The 14,512-nt window shown below is 39.7% G+C and overlaps 1 protein-coding gene across 1 annotated transcript in view; it reads right to left on the bottom strand.

Annotated features, from left to right (window-relative positions):
• LOC128695258 (uncharacterized) overlaps nt 1-14,512 on the bottom strand; it is a 1,855,180-nt gene that overhangs the window by 1,628,407 nt on the left and 212,261 nt on the right. The window lies entirely within an intron of this gene.

Below are 14,512 nucleotides of genomic sequence, written 5' to 3'. Positions count from 1 at the left end.
TTAATCTGGAGTGATCCATAGCACTGAGCGTTATTACATAAGACAATGCTTAGAGACCTGACCTGTCGTCCTCCCATCTTACTTTCCCCATTATCTTCTGACACCCTCATGCTTCTCATTACTTCACATTTACATCTCTCTCTCTCCCTCTTTTCAACAAGGGTTTTAACACATCAAGGGTAGGAGTTCCTACCTTTATTTATTAACTAGGGTCTCTTACCAGCCTAAGCTCATCTGAAAGCTTTTTTTTCATTGTCATGAAATAAACAAAGGACAGGATGAAGTTGGGACCCATAGGTTTCATTTAGTGAACTGTTTCATCGATGTTGTCATGCATGTTTGAGACAAGTCATTTTAGCACTGAACGATCTTAGATGAAATGATGTTGCTGAAGAAAGGTTAGAGCCAGATTGTAGTTGTTTGCTACCTTTATTGTTGTACAAAAACCATCTTCTCGCTGTCCACGAAGTGGTGACAAGTGTGTGGCTCCTTGACAACTTTACCCTTGTACTTAAGAGTAACCCCCCCCCCCCACACACATCCTCTGTTACTTCGGCTCTGCCGAAGTAACAGATCTATCCATGCTGGGTCAAGGCAAGAACGAAATCTTCGTGATCATTTCTCTACTCTCTCCAGAAGTCGTAGATGAAACAGGGGCAGGCAATCAAATAGTGCTATCAACTTCTTCGCTACCTTGTTTGCAAGATTTACAACGTGGCTCTTCAGAGGCATTTTGGAATAAAATTTTACCACTAGGATATCCACTTCATTCCCGGGTTCCAACACACTCCCATTTATTCTTACCACTGGTCCAGCATTACCATCATGGTACCTCGAGACCATTATGATTTGACTTTTTAAGGAGCAAATGTAACCTGCCATTGTTTTTCCCTGATTGATGTAGCTGTAACCTAATGATTGATAGCCCTGACAGCAGCAGACATTGCCTCTCTTGAATAGGTAAATGTTAGAGTACAGTTTTCTGAATTGGAATGGGACTCTGATACGGTGAAGATTATTGAAGTAGACATTACATAACTATGGACCAAGTACACTTCCCTGTGAAACATTGGCACCAATTGAGTGTCCTGTTGACTCTGTCCCTATTAAGAAATATGCTCAGAAAGCTACCTTGAAGGTAATCGTTAAGGAGGCAAAGTGCAGAGCCAGACTCTCCAAGTGCTTGCAGTTTTGCCAGAAGTCCCTGGTGCCATACTCAGCTGAAAAGCATCAACAATGTCTATTGTAACTACTCAGCTGATCTTGGAATAATCCATCGTCCGGGGCCACATAATAATAACAATAATAATAATAGAAATATAATCTTTATTTCTACAAGTACATGTACAACGTATAGAGACCATAGCTGACATTACCGTATAGAAAGCTTGTTATGCAAAGCATTTCAGGCAAATTAGGTAAATTTTGTCCCCAGGAGGCGATCCACACCAGTCGACTAACACCCAGGTATTTATTTTACTGATAGGTGAACAGGGACAGCAGGTGTCTTAAGGAAACACGTCCTAATGTTTCTACTCATGCCAGGGATCGAACCACGGACCTCAATGTACGAGCTGAGCACGCTAGCAATCGAGCTACAGGACCATACCCCGGCTGGGATTGAACCCGCGGTCATAGAGTCTCAAAACTCCAGCCCGTCGCGTTAGCCACTAGACCAGCTAGCCACAATAAGATTCGTCCAACTAGGTATATTTCTACACCATAGGAAGGTTAGCACAGGCACCTCTGTGACCACAAATGCAAGTTTTTACAGACGAATCTCCAGCTAGCGTGGCCGTGACGAACTCTAGCTCAAGTCCCTTCACTGCCGTCAACATGACTCACGAAATCGTAATGACACGATTGCAAACAAACCATACCCCGGCTGGGATTGAACCCGCGGTCAGTCTCAAAACTCCAGCCCGTCGCGTTAGCCACTAGACAAGCTAGCCACAATAAGATTCGTCCAACTAGGTATATTATTGTGGCTAGCTGGTCTAGTGGCTAACGCGACGGGCTGGAGTTTTGAGACTCTCTGACCGCGGGTTCAATCCCAGCCGGGGTATGGTTTGTTTGCAATCGTGTCATTACGATTTCGTGAGTCGAGCTACAGGACATTGTGGAGGGGTTTAGTAGGAGAGCAGAGCAACCATCTACTGAAGCCATGTTGACGGTCACAAAGAAGGGAGTGGTAGAGTGGTGACTGACTGGAGTGACACTTGTCTCTAGCTGCTGTTTTGTGAACAGGGACTACATGTTCCTCGAACCACAGAGAAGTCCATTTACACTGTGCTAGGCAGTTCTGATAGATGCGAGTTATAGGTGATGCTAGCTGTCATACATACCTGCTCAGCAATCTTGGGCTCACCTTATCTGGGTCAACAACCTTTCCTTGGTTCAGAGATTTGAGGAGATACATTTATTCCTGCTTTATCGTCACTTCTGACAACTCTGACATTTTTTGAGGCTATAAAAGATGTTACTGAACTGGATCGAGGACTACTTAAGTGTATATATCCTAGTCGGTCCTTGACCAGAGTACCTTCAGGTTTTGGAGCCCACTATACCTGGTGCTAGTTATCTTTTTGTGTAAGTTTCCCATCAAGAGATGGTCTTGTTTTGGACTTCCTTTATTTGCTGACAGGCTTGCCAGTGGTGTTTCCTGTTACAGATAGTGAGATGCCTCTAATACCTTTTCCAAGCCTCTACTAAACTTAGTAATAGCAGCCTCTCGGTAACGAAAGCCAAATAAAGGCTGATCTAAGGTTACAAGTTCCAAACAAAAGGCCGCCCAGTTTACCCTCTCCCACGGCTAGGCTGTGCATGATGATTTTTTACCTCGTTCTGTTGGTATCCTCAGTGTCGTAACGATAACATTGTGAACAGATGAGTCGACATAACCGCTAGGTTTGCAAGTGACTGTGCCTTCTGAAAGACCACTTAAAAGTGAATCAGGAAAGAAGCCAGAGTTATGAGTAGAGAAATCAACAAAGATTTTTGAGTCAAACACCAAAAGAAGTTCATCGAAATATCTCTATATAAGATGTAGGCTGAGGTCTCCAGTAATTATAATACGTAAGCAGAAGGGTGTCCACATTTTATATCAATAAGTTGATGGGGATTTGCTTGGTGCCATTGAAGTCTGTACATTACACGTTAGTACAGAGGCAGTATGGTTTGTGCATATTCATTATTTCCAGATGATTAGAATAGCAACATCAATGACCTAGATATGTACACTTAGAAAAACGTGCGGCAACGCTTCCTCCCTGACCCTGCGTGTCTCGATACATCCATAAGTGAAGCCAACAATTCTAGCAAAATCATCTGGAATTCTGTCCTCCAAAAATTCTCTCCTCTGTCTGTCTCTCTCTCATGCAAGGGTTTTTATTGGGCTAGCATAAGAGTTCATAACCGTTATTTATACATGAAGAGCTGTCACCTACCTCAGCGCGTTTGAAGGCCTTTTATTGTTATGAAACATACAAATATGGAACAGGATGGAGATAAAGTAGTCTGTGGACCAGCGATTTCATTGATCAACTAAATTTATTTCATCAAAATACTTATGTTGTACGAACATTTCCCCGATTTGAGTCATTCTTGGAATAATCGATCTCAAATGATTTTTTGTTTGTTTGAGAAGAGTACAGTGGGATAGACATCTCTTCTTGCTATCAGCGCGAAGCCGAGTACGGTGCCTTAACAATAATTGCCTTGTACATAACAGTAAGGTTACTAAAAAGGATCTGGACAGGCTGCAGGTCTGGTTTGACCAATGGCTCCAGGAGTTTAACCCAAGCAAGCACAGAGTTATAGAGTTTCGAGAGGCACAAAGAAGACCGCAGACGGAGTACATGATCGGAGGGAGAGGCAAAAGTTGCAAACCTCCCTCCAGAAAGACCTTGGAGGGAATATTAAAAAAAACATTTCACCTGAGATGCACATCAACCAATTAATTGAAGCAGCAAATGCTCGTGTGGAAAAATCTAAAAACGGTGTACAGTGTCATTTACGACACTGTACACCGTGTGCGTCAGGCCCCTATTGGTGGAGTATGCAGCACCAGTATGTAACCCATACCTGATCAAATATGTGAAGAAACTGGAGAAAGTAGTGAGGTTTGCAACAAGATTATGTCCTATGAGGAGAGGTTAGCGAACTCAACCTGGATGACACTGGAGAACAAGAGGATTAGGGGTGGTATGACAACTTACAAAATACTGAGAGGAACTGACAGAGTGAAAAGACACACTCTTTGAGAGATGGGAAACAGGAACACGAGGATACAACTTTAATTTGAAAACTCAGATAAGTCATAGGAATGTTAGGAATTATTATTAAAGCTTTAGGCATGAAGTGGAACTAACTGGAAAGTGAAGTGTTAGAGGCAGGATCCATGCATAGCTTTAAGAAGAGGTATGATGAGCCTCTCAAAGCCAGGAAAGAGCGAACGAAGCAACCAGCGAAGAGACGGTGCCTCAGGGGAATGCAGGCAAGCACTGACAGTACGCATGCATTTGCCCATCAAGGTCATTTGTGATGATTTACCCAATAGCTATGCTAAATTACATTTTTTTTTAGTTTTTCTTCTCACTCGAAGATAATCCTTTATATGACTCTGTTTTCATATGAATTTAATGGGTATTATTTGACACTGCTTTTTTTTGTATTATGCCTCCTTACATTGGTTGAATCATGCTTCAGTCGTCAATCTTTCTTACATATTTCCTCGCAGGTAATATAACTTACGCTCGCTTCTTTGCTTTTCAGATTAAAGTATCTCGTTGTTGAGTTGTTGCATTGTCCCCTAATATCATCAGTTCATTGTCCATGAGTCAGAAAATATATCTTTCCTTCGTAATTTTCTTTCACGTAATTATCTGTCTTTTGATTACGTGTCGAGTCTTACCTCGTGTGTGTAAATTGCCTATTTGTAATTAGTACCTATTAATAATTATTGAACACTTAAATGAATTATTATATACGGGATACAACGACCCACTGGATATTCCAGTCATGTCCTACTAAATATGTTGTAAACAGAGATTAGAGAATTTCTGCAGTCATATTTTTGACCTTGACTCTGTGATTATTGGAGAACACCCGGGCCAAGACCCGTCCTGGCGAACCTGCCTCTATCTGTCTTTGATTATTACTGATTCTTTATCACTAAAGGCTGACGACTCACATAATGACTAACACTGGAGTAACCAGTTGTAAATACTAAAAAATAGGGGGGAAAATAATGCACATTGCACAACTGTTTTGGATTTCATCACACACTGGATTACTCCTTCGTGATAAAATTGTGTCTATCTTGCATTAGGAATAATTAATATTAGGAGAGAAGTAAATAATGAAACTGATATAGTATATCTCTCACTATGATGATTTGAACGTAGATGAGTAAGTTTATAGACCAACTTACAATGAGAACACATTGATGATCTATAGTAGCCAGATTTAGGTTTGATTACAAATACTTCTGGCAGTTTGGCAGACAGAAAATGTTCAGATTAAATGGATATATGTGATCATCCATATGTTCGATATATTGAACACTGTGTGCTTAATTGTCCACTTACTAAGGAATGTAGAGATAGTATAACAACATCTGTGATATGTCAAGATATTTTATTATCCATTAAAATAAAATGCTAAAAATATAAAGCAAATTTCCTACATTTGCTTGCAACAAATAAACCAACAACAAATAAAAATCAACACGTATTCCCGTTAACTCTTTTGTGGTCTAGTTCCTAGGCCTTTTGTGTATTCATATGCTCTAGCGCCACCGTCCACAGGATGGATGTGCTCTACACAATAAACTAGCCGCTTCGACAGCAAAAATCAATATATTTGAAAGCTATTTCACAGTGTGCCAGTGTAACACGGGAGTTTCATGCAGTTCGTTTATACGAGTTTGCCGAGGCAATTTTTTTTTTAATAATTCCCGACCCAATAATATTTTACTGCACTATATTCTTCCTGCGGCCCGAGTTTCTTTTCTTCCATTCCATTAAATCGTATTTACCAGCTTTAATTTTTTTTGCTTCCATCACTGCAGTTGCTCAGTGTATCCAGGTCAGTCTGTAGTGATTTAGTAATTTATGTAGTTTATTTTACTTAAGGATGTTTGCGTCATTGGCAAACATGGCGTGTTAATTCTTGTGGTAAGTTATTTTGTGGCATCTTTCGTGTGTCATTTCCCTATAAGATATTTTACCTCTTTTTTGTTTACATTTTCTGCTCAAACCGGAAGTTTTTCACCCAATATAAAAAATTCTTATATTCCTCATATATATATGGCAGTTTCCAAATTTATTTTTTTTTCAAGGGAGAACTGTAAGAAAAGTTTTCTTAATATCTGGATAAATACTATATTGCTCAGGTTAGATTAGGCAAATTTTGTCAGGAAATAATACACGTGTTTCTTGACTCAGGTCTTAGTCGTATGATGACCCGCTGCTAGAGCTTTTGGTCATATGACCGAGGCCTTCGACTGGCTTATCGGTCCACCCCTTTAAAAATTAGGGTAACATTGATCTTCCTCAGTCATTTGTTTATTGAACTTTCGTGACTGTCATTACTTTATAGAGCTGATACAATGGTAATTGGAAACGATAATAAATTTGTTTACGTCAGTAGGCTTTTCTAAGTGATTAATTACCTTTTCTCTAATGAATTTTCCAGTATACTTTATTTAAATATCAGTGAAACAACTGCTACATTTTCTTGACTACTGCCCCAGGATGTACAAGTCGTCAACACGTCTGCCAAAATACGTTGTAATATAAATCAGGCAAAAAAATTCCGTCGTGCATAGCATAAACTATATCAACATTCTTTAAAAGCCTATTGTGCTATCCCCTCTGGTCATATTTGTCACCTTAAAGAAAATTAATAATTCTTTCACTATTTGTTTTCCAATATACTCCATTAATCTGTTAGTGATAGAAATGGACTGGATTTGAAATGACATCACCTGAAGACATCGGAATATTCTATTTAATACCTCACTTTTCCTGTTTTACCTCAGTGATTTTCCTGTCGTGATATATTCTTTGAGTTTTGACGTTTACATTTATTTTGCTTTTTACAAAATTGGATAAAAGATTTGGTTCTAATTTTCTTGTCCAGCATTTTTTTTCAAGAATATTTTTTATCCTCTCTCCTTACATTTGTATATTCCTCACTCGCCATTTTGTTAGCACATGACCTATATTGGTTTCAAATTCCTTTTGTCTACTTTTTTTTACATAGCTCTAGAACCCTACATTAAACAATTTCCTCTTATATTCAGTTTTTTATAAATTTTCTCCTGTGGTATAGAAGTCGTTCTGTATTATTTACGCTTAACCTATGGATTTAATTTTCCATAACATACTCTTTTATTGCATTACGTTTTTCTTTCTTATCAACTCATTTCTGTTAATGTGCTTCTTTGTCAACGACTAAGTCATAAAGAACAAGAAGACAATACCGTGACTGCAATAATACACAAATAACCCGCACTCTCTTCCTCTAGCTTATATATACTGGCTCCTTCACTCTTGTGTTAGTGTGACATTATAAACGGTCCAAGTCGGACCAAAATGTTGTCGTAAGCTTCTCAAAAAAACCATACCCCCGGCCGGGATTGAACCCGCGGTCATAGAGTCTCAAAACTCCAGCCCGTCGCGTTAGCCACTAGACCAGCTAGCCACAATAAGATTCATCCAACTAGGTATATTTCTACACCATAGGAAAGTTAGCACAGGCACCTCTGTGACCACAAATGCAAGTTTTTACAGACGAATCTCCAGCTAGCGTGGCCGTGACAAACTCTAGCTCAAGTCCCTTCACTGCCGTCAACATGACTTAAGAAATCGTAATGACACGATTGCAATCGTGTCATTACGATTTCTTAAGTCAAGTAAGTTTCTCTCTCTCTCTCTCTCTCTCTCTCTCTCTCTATGTGCGGGTTGTGTACTAAGTCATATTTGACAGTATGTTATTTTCAACCGAGCACATTTGCTCTCTCCTGGTGCATTTTGATAATTCGTGATAACATTTCTTCACTTGTACTTGTAAATACTACGTTTAGTATTGACACTTCGATGCCTTCTTAAGATTTAGATAAAATTTTGTTCGGATTTTTAATCCAGGGGGGTTAGGTAACCAGGTTAACCCAAGAAAGTTAGTGCGTCATGGAGGACTGTGGGTCCTTAGATATTCTCCCCCAAGATGCAACCCACACCAATCGACTAATACCCAGGTACCTGCTTAATTGCTAAGGGAACGGGGACAGAAGGTGTAAGGAAACACAGCTAGTATTTCCACCCGTACCGTTGATCGAATCACGAACACTCAGTGTGTGAGGCGAGAGCGTTGCCTACCATTTATGTGCTGATGCATCATACACATCTATGTCAATAAGGAATACAATTGATTATTTACATTTTCTGGGTTATAGGTTGCCCAATTCACTTCATTTTTATCAATAGCTTACCCAGTGTGTGTGTGTGTGTGTGTGTGTGTGTGTGTGTGTGTGTGTGTGTGTGTGTGTGTACTCACCTAGTTGTACTCACCTAGTTGAGGTTGCGGGGGTCGAGTCCGAGCTCCTGGCCCCGCCTCTTCACTGATCGCTACTAGGTCACTCTCCCTGAGCCGTGAGCTTTATCATACCTCTGCTTAAAGCTATGTATGGATCCTGCCTCCACTACATCGCTTCCCAAACTATTCCACTTACTGCCTACTCTGTGGCTGAAGAAATACTTCCTAACATCCCTGTGATTCATCTGTGTCTTCAGCTTCCAACTGTGTCCCCTTGTTACTGTGTCCAATCTCTGGAACATCCTGTCTTTGTCCACCTTGTCAATTCCTCTCAGTATTTTGTATGTCGTTATCATGTCCCCCCTATCCCTCCTGTCCTCCAGTGTCGTCAGGTTGATTTCCCTTAACCTCTCCTCGTAGGACATACCTCTTAGCTCTGGGACTAGTCTTTTTGCAAACCTTTGCACTTTCTCTAGTTTCATCACGTGCTTGGCTAGGTGTGGGTTCCAAACTGGTGCCGCATACTCCAATATGGGCCTAACATACACGGTGTACAGGGTCCTGAATGATTCCTTATTAAGATGTCGGAATGCTGTTCTGAGGTTTGCTAGGCGCCCATATGCTGCAGCAGTTATTTGGTTGATATGTGCTTCAGGAGATGTGCCTGGTGTTATACTCACCCCAAGATCTTTTTCCTTGAGTGAGGTTTGTAGTCTCTGACCCCCTAGACTGTACTCCGTCTGCGGCCTTCTTTGCCCTTCCCCAATCTTCATGACTTTGCACTTGGTGGGATTGAACTCCAGGTGTGTGTGTGTGTGTGTGTGTGTGTGTGTGTGTGTGTGTGTGTACGTACTCGCCTAGTTGTACTCACCTAGTTGAGGTTGCAGGGGTCGAGTCCAAGCTCCTGGCCCCGCCTCTTCACTAGTCGCTACAAGGTCACTCTCCCTGAACCGTGAGCTTTATCATACCTCTGCTTAAAGCTATGTATGGATCCTGCCTCCACTACATTGCTTCCCAAACTATTCCACTTCCTGACTATTCTGTGGCTGAAGAAATACTTCCTAACATCCCTGTGATTCATCTGTGTCTTCAACTTCCAACTGTGTCCCCTTGTTGCTGTGTCCCATCTCTGGAACATTCTTTGTCCACCTTGTCAATTCCTCTCAGTATTTTGTATGTCGTTATCATGTCCCCCCCTATCTCTCCTGTCCTCCAGTGTCGTCAGGTTGATTTCCCTTAACCTCTCCTCGTAGGACATACCTCTTAGCTCTGGGACTAGTCTTGTTGCAAACCTTTGCACTTTCTCTAGTTTCTTTACATGCTTGGCTAGGTGTGGGTTCCAAACTGGTGCCGCATACTCCAATATGGGCCTAACGTACACGGTGTACAGGGTCCTGAACGATTCCTTATTAAGATGTCGGAATGCTGTTCTGAGGTTTGCTAGGCGCCCATATGCTGCAGCCGTTATTTGGTTGATATGTGCTTCAGGAGATGTGCCTGGTGTTATACTCACCCCAAGATCTTTTTCCTTGAGTGAGGTTTGTAGTCTCTGGCCCCCTAGACTGTACTCCGTCTGCGGTCTTCTTTGCGCTTCCCCAATCTTCATAACTTTGCACTTGGCGGGATTGAACTCCAGGAGCCAATTGCTGGACCAGGTCTGCAGCCTGTCCAGATCCCTTTGTAGTGTGTGTGTGTGTGTGTGTGTGTGTGTGTGTGTGTGTGTGTGTGTGTGTGTGTGTGTGTGTACATGTGAATGAAAGCATGCCTATGTGTTCATGTAATCTTTTTTTTTAGATTATATTACCAATTAATTGCAGAAAATATCTCGTCTAAATTCCATGGTCTATTGACATTCATTCAAATTCACAACAAATTTAATAATTAACTATAACACAATACAACTCAGGTATTTTTATACCATCAGTTCATTAACAAAAATGGCATTTATTACAAATTAACACCATATTTCTATTGCTTTACTGCATCAGATATATTTCCCTATCAGTGATCAGCAGGTACAGTTCAGAGCTGACATCTGTTCTTACACATGTGACATCAACACATTTCTGTCGCCTGACATCATGGGTCAGAGTCATCTTGCTGGTTTGTTTTCATCAAGTCTGTATAAACATTAATTTCTTTATTTCTATTTTCGTACTCCTTGGTAATACGTTATAGAAAATGTAATCCTCTCTGTCTCTACATATAAACGTGGTGCCGAATAGGTCAAACTTGCGATTATGTCTTAAACAGCAATGCTCTTCTTGCCGAATAAGGCTTGCGTAAATTTGTGTATGCAATAATTTCGCAAAAATCATTCTGAACCTAACAAAAAAAATACATATTGTTGTGTTTACTAAATTATTGTAAACTTCTCTGAAGTATATTTAGTTGGATTAGGCTAAATTAAATTGCGCTTTTTATAATAATGTTAGGCATGTTTTCTAAGGTTCTTTTGGTAAAAAATTATCATTACATTGACATAAATGAAAAAAAAAAATCCTTAAACGTTTACGAGAAAAGTTTAGAAAGGACTAAATTTTAAACGAGTTTTTGCTAGTTTACCAGTTTAACCTGTTCGGCACAACATATATATGTATAAATTATATATTATAAGGAGGCTTTTGGAAGGGTAGAATGTGTGTATGTAGACGAAGTGTTTACATTGAAGCAAATAGGTGAACAGTATTTAGATAGGGGGTTAAGAGGTTTCCGTTGCATTTTCGGATTTTGAAACGGCATATAAGGTGCATAGAGGGTCACTGTGGGAGTTGCAGATGTATGGAATAGGGAGTAGGTTACTGAAAGCAGTTAAGAGTTTTTACGAGGATAGCGAGGCTAAGGTTAGAGTATATAGGAGAGAGGAAGATTATTGCCCAGTAAAAGTGTTAGACAGGGATGCGTGATGTCACCGGTTGATGGGGTTGCAAGAGAAATAGATGTTCAGGTGTTGTCAAGTGTGGGATTAAGTGATTGAGAATCTAACACAGTAGGAGTTGTCACAGTTGCTTTTTGCTGATGACACTGTGATTATGGGAGATTCTGAAGAGAAGTTGCAGTGGTTGGTGAACGTGTTTGGAAGGGTATGTAAACGGAAATTAAACGTAAACATAGGAAAGAGGAAGGTGATGATAACAAAATAATTATATTAAAGAAAGATTAGATATCAGATTGGAAGGGGGGGGAGTTTGGAGGAAGTGGATGAATTCAGATATTTGAGAGTGGACTTGTTAGCAGATAGGTCATTGAAAGACAAGGTAAATCACAGAACTGATGAGGAAAAAAAGTGAGTGTAGCACTGAAGAGTCTGGAGATGTTATCCATGGAAGCACAGAAGGGAATGTACGCGAGTATATTGTTACCAATGTTCTTTTATGGGTGTGAAGCATGGGTTGTGAATGTTGCAACCCCTGATGAAGCGACAAAGATAGGCAGGAACATACAGATGTAGACAAAATAAATGCATAGAGGAGCAGGACAGAGACAGATATTAAGTCAAACAAACAGACGGATACCAGACCAACAAAGACACACACACCAACCAGGAGGAAAAGCACTGTTTCCTTTCAAAGTGTAAACAGTTTAGTCGTGTCTCACACACACACACACACACACACACACACACACACACACACACACACACACACACACACACACACACACACACACACACACACACACACACACGGTTTTTAACCCAAAACTTTATGGGGAAGATATATTAGAATTGTTTAGGTCGTTTCGTGTTCCGAGAAAGGTATCATTGTGTCCCATTACTGCAGCCGCCTCTAACTGATGTACACACAACTGCAGCCGCCTCTAATTGATGTACACTCAACTGCAACCTTTTCTAATTGATGTACACTCAACTGCAACCGCCTCTATTGATATACACAAAACTGCCGCCACCTCTGATTCAATGTACACAACTGCAGCCGCCTCTAACTGATTTACATTAGGGTTATAACATTTTTACAACGTAATATTCCTGTACTATAATCAGATGAACTTTTAACTAAAAGCAAAGAAATGACCTATCATTTCAATATCTTAGAAAATGTCGCCCAAGAATGAAAAAAGTGAATAACGACACCAAGTAACTTGAATAAATATTGCACGTAATATTAATAACAAATAAAACAGCTTACAGCATCATTATCATGTTTGTACATATATTACTACTTATTGCTTAGAATAAACCGAGTTGCAGTTTGTTTGTGTAGGCAACATACAGTTCCTGCATAACTTTGATTACACGTTCGACACACTGATTACTTCTTGGTATGTTGAGTGCGGACGGTTCCTGCTTCCAGAGATTTTTCAATGAGTTCATTGCTTTTTATTTGTAAAGTTTCAATATTTCTGACAAATTCTTGAAGTCATTATCATGGTACATTTGATCAATAAACCAATAATCTGTCCAGGTGTGTGAAATGAATCTTCATATCTTCTCCAAAGTCTTCCGTCTTGTAGGTATAACAATCATTACAAGAATACTTAGAATGGCTCTTGAATTCCACCTCACATTGCTGATGTTTGGAATTTTCTGAAAGTTAATCAAAGGAAAGTGACCTTTTTCTTCAAAGAATATAAACACTCGTATTAGATGGTACAAAAACTTCTTATCATTCCTCCATCCTGATTTATAGAGGATCTCTTCTGTTCCATTAACAAAGTGTGCCTTTAGTTCCTCATAATTCTTCAACAGTTGGGATACAAATGGATACTTGATGTTTGGAGAACTGGTTTTAGCACTGATACTCTCCTCTGTGAAATACAGTGAGAAAATAGCAATATTAGACTCCAGTACTTTCCTGAGTTGCTACTTATGAGTAGTTACGCAGATATATGCTGATAAATAGTTTTTATTTAGGGGTGACCTTTTTTGAAAACTGAGAAGAATTGGGGATTTTTTCATTTTTTCAACAAAAGTTCAGCGATTTATGACAGATGTTTTATTTGGAAAGAAAGTGAGAAAGTTATAACCTTAATATACACACAACTGCAGCCGTATTTACTTCAATGCACGCATAGCTGCAGCCGCTTCCACCTCAATGCACGCATAACTGCAGCCGCCTCCACCTCAATGCACGCATAACTGCAGCCGCCTCCACCTCAATGCACGCATAACTACAGCCACGTCCAAAAATCGTATTAAAAATTTGCCAGTTGGGGGCAACGAAACTCACCAAGAAACTCACTTAAAGTAAAAAACCGACAAAAAAGAAGCCGCTTCTCCAGTTGTTGCATTAAATTCAACAATTCCAAGTGTATTATATAGGTTAGTTTACTGGGAAATTTGTACTCATCATTAGGATCAATCTTAACCTTATTGTAATATATGCTAGCGTTAATGGTTTGAAACCGATCTGATGTGACATTCTTTAGTTCATGAATGGAAATTAGTAGCATAGTTAACTATATAAAACTGGCACTTATGCCACCCAGAAACTAAAATATTTCAGTGAATAAAACACACCATTGCTAAAAGTTTGAAGCCGACTAGAAGAGGCATTTTCTAGTCAATGAATGGAATCTCATGATTATAATTGATAAGTACATTAGTATTGGCGAATATTCACCTATTCAGTCTAAACTTATAATTGAATCAGAAAGAAAGTTGGAAACCAATTTCACAGTTTTAATAAAAAGGGAAAATTGGGACTTGTGCAGCTTAATGAAATAGGAAACCTACCATAGAGTAAAACCTACAATCGGTAAAAGTGTGAAGCCAGTCTGAAGAGGCATTATCTAGTAAGCAAAATACATTGGTTCCACATTTTTACTAATATTGGCAAATTTGAACCTAAATAGCATATACATATAGGGCCTCAAATTTCTGTTGAGATTTATCAGCCAATAACTAGTGAAGCCGAGCAGACGAGCCTTAGCCAAGATATTTCACAGAAAAAATACCACACGGTTTTAATGTTTGATAAATTAACACCTGCACACCCTTCTAAGTACGATATGC

This window comes from Cherax quadricarinatus, chromosome 70 (assembly GCF_038502225.1).
Source record: "Cherax quadricarinatus isolate ZL_2023a chromosome 70, ASM3850222v1, whole genome shotgun sequence".
NCBI classification, from domain to species: Eukaryota; Metazoa; Arthropoda; class Malacostraca; order Decapoda; family Parastacidae; genus Cherax; species Cherax quadricarinatus.
Note: the sequence above shows the minus strand (reverse complement) of the source record. Positions and strands in the feature narration are given on the sequence as shown.